Source organism: Gaeumannomyces tritici (assembly GCF_000145635.1).
Source record: "Gaeumannomyces tritici R3-111a-1 unplaced genomic scaffold supercont2.5, whole genome shotgun sequence".
Lineage (NCBI taxonomy): Eukaryota > Fungi > Ascomycota > Sordariomycetes > Magnaporthales > Magnaporthaceae > Gaeumannomyces > Gaeumannomyces tritici.
The window spans coordinates 3,132,917-3,135,704 of NW_008804549.1; the positions used below are offsets into that span (position 1 = coordinate 3,132,917).

A 2,788-nucleotide genomic window follows, 5' to 3' on the forward strand; every position below is an offset into this window, starting at 1 on the left:
ACTTTTATAAATTTAGCGATTTTTTTCGTTGTTAAACGTTAAATCCTTTTAGGTAACGTAGGTAAAATTATATTTGTATTTATACGCTATTATGTTTATGGAAAAAACTTTAATGTTGCGGTTAAGTACATGCAAATGGGGGAAAACCTTTGGGTTAAGCTTAAAAAGGAAAAACCTTATACTTGCGTTTCCGCCTTTTTAGCGGTGCGCTTTCGTAACGGTGTTAAACCGCTTTGGCTAACGCTTACTTTTTTCCACATTTAATTGCTCGTAAGGGCTTTACCCGGAAATTAACCGTTTTCCCGCGTGCAGCCCCTTTTGCAAAGGGCCGATAAAGCCGCGTTTTGTTTGCTTATGGTTAATTGGTTGGTTTGTTATTCGATTTGCCAAACTGGCCTTTTTGCCGGGGGGGCTACGAATTGGGTCCATTTCGGTTAAAAGGGTTTTTTGCCGGTTTTTTTGCTTAAGCTTGTTTAAAGCGCTTAAAGGGCTTTCCCACGCATTTAATTTGGTCCTTTTAGCACCCGGCCCTTTTTCTTCCCGTTACCGTCCTATTAGCTTAACCTTTTGCGTTTTGGGCTATTTGGGGCGGTAAGGTTGGAATTGGGGCTAAAGGTTGCAAAAGGGCTAAAGCTTGTAATTAATATTTAAAAAAAAAGGGATGGTAATTAAATTCGTTGGTTTATGCGTGCGCTTGTTGGGGTAAGGTTGGGCCTTTCCAAAGGCTTTCCCGTTACCTTTTCTTTGGCTTAACCTTTTGCATTTTAGGCTTTTAAAATGGTACGAAAAGGGTTAGGAAGGGTTGGGGTTGGAAGGGTTGGAATCGAATTAATTGTCGGAATTGTTAATTAATTGTGCGTGGGTAAAAATTAATTCGGGCAAAGCCCGTTAGCGGGGCGGCCCCTTTCTTTTTCCGGCCCAGCAAAGCGGGCGGTTGAAGAACAAAAAGTCCTTTGTAGTTTCGACGGGATTCGAACCCGTGGTCTTGGCGGGACCGGCCTGGTGCAGAGCCACTGCACCACGAGGCCGGTAAAATTATATTTAAAACGCCATCGGTATTTTTTGGTTCAACGTTTTCGAATAACTTTTTTTTAGCTTATTTTTTAGCCAATTGTTATCGTAAAAAATTAATGCCGGGTTTTTATCGTATAATAATTTTCTTATAACGTATATAATTTTTTTGTTAATATTTAAATAAATTATTTTATTGTTTAGCACGTTCGCAATGTTCGCGTTTTCGTTATTTTATTCGCAATTAAAAGCATTTAAAATAGCCCTTTTGCTTAAAAACGTTTACAAAATTTGCGCTTCCGGTAACATTTTTTTATTACTTTCCAGCAAATTTTATTGTTTAATAAATTCGTTTTTAAAAGTTGCGAATTTTTCGATTTGGTTTTTTGCTATTTCCACGTTTAAGTAAAGCATATCGTTAATTTATGCAATTGCTTTTGCTTTCGTTATTATTTGCATATTGCCGATTTTTTCTTATAATTTAGCAACGTAATTTAATATCGTTTTTTCGGCGCATTTTTTTTGGTACGGTAATTGCATTCCGGGTTTTTTTGCATTGTTATACCATTTATTAAATGCGCTTTTTTCGTTTACTATTAATAGTACCCTATTTTTAATTGCCGCTAAAATTTGTGCTTAAGCTTTGTTTTTTAATAGCGGCATTTTATTAACGTGCTTTTTTGCTATCGGTTTTAGTGCTATATAATTTTAGCTTTTGCTTTAATGTTAATTTTGGTACCAAGCGTACGTTTATTTTTCGATTTTCGTAATTTTGCGGGATTTTCGTAACGCTTTATAATGCAATTCGTTACCAAAGCTTAATTTGTTAATAGCTTTTTTAATTGCTTTTATAATTGCTTTTTTTTTGTTATAAATTGGAATGTTCGGGCTAGCGAAAATGTTTAAGCCGTTGGGAATGGCTGGGTTATTGGAAAAAATGTTTGGGCTATTTTTAATGGCTAGCGATTATTATTTACCGTAAACGGGCGGGCGGGCCAATTGCTTATTGCTATCGAATTAATTGTTTGGGTTAATTAACGGATTGTTATTTTTTAGTATTTGCTGGATAAAGGATAATTGCGTTTATTGTTTTTCTATGCGGTTGTTTGTTATTAAATGCTTGTTGTTTTTATTGTAGCGTTGGTTTTTTAATTATTAAATAATTTGTATGCTAAAATTTTACTTCGCTTGCTAAAAATCCGGAATTATTTTTTTTTGTTAACGGCAATTTAAGCGCGATGTAAGGGAAATATCGATTTTTAATTTAAAAAATATTGCTGGTAATTGCAATTTAAATGGTTATATTTCCTTTTTTTTGTTGGATTTTGTTTTTTAGCCTTATGCAAATTTTCGCCGGTAAAAGCTTTATTGGCGGCGTTAATTTTTTTATTGCTTTTTGCGTAACTTTTTTCGGTTTTTTTTTTTGTTTTTTTTTAATGGGATTTGCCCCGGGAAAACCTTTTTTTTATATTTTTCGATTAATTTGGAAACCGTTTAAACCAAAGCTTTTTCCAATTGCTATTTATTAAATTTGGGTTTTTATTTTAAATATTTTACTAAATACTTTGTAGTTGGTTTTCCGCGGTATTTTCTTTGCTTTTTATCGATAATGTTTTCGAATTTGTATAAGTGCTATTTTTTGTCGTTTTTTTCGATTTCGATTTTTCCCGGTAACGGTATTATTCGATCGAATTAGTTTTTAACGGGTGCTGGTGCTAATTGCAAAATTAAAACGATAGGATAAATTTTTTAAAATGCTAAAAAATTTAATTTGTAC

At 33.6% G+C, this 2,788-nt stretch overlaps 1 pseudogene across 1 annotated transcript; it reads right to left on the reverse strand.

The window, feature by feature from the left end:
* Nucleotides 1-956: 956 nt before the first annotated feature.
* GGTG_20200 lies at nt 957-1,028 on the reverse strand (annotated as a pseudogene). Its single transcript has one exon. The product of its transcript is annotated as a tRNA-OTHER (tRNA).
* Between the last annotated feature and the right edge of the window lie 1,760 nt (nt 1,029-2,788).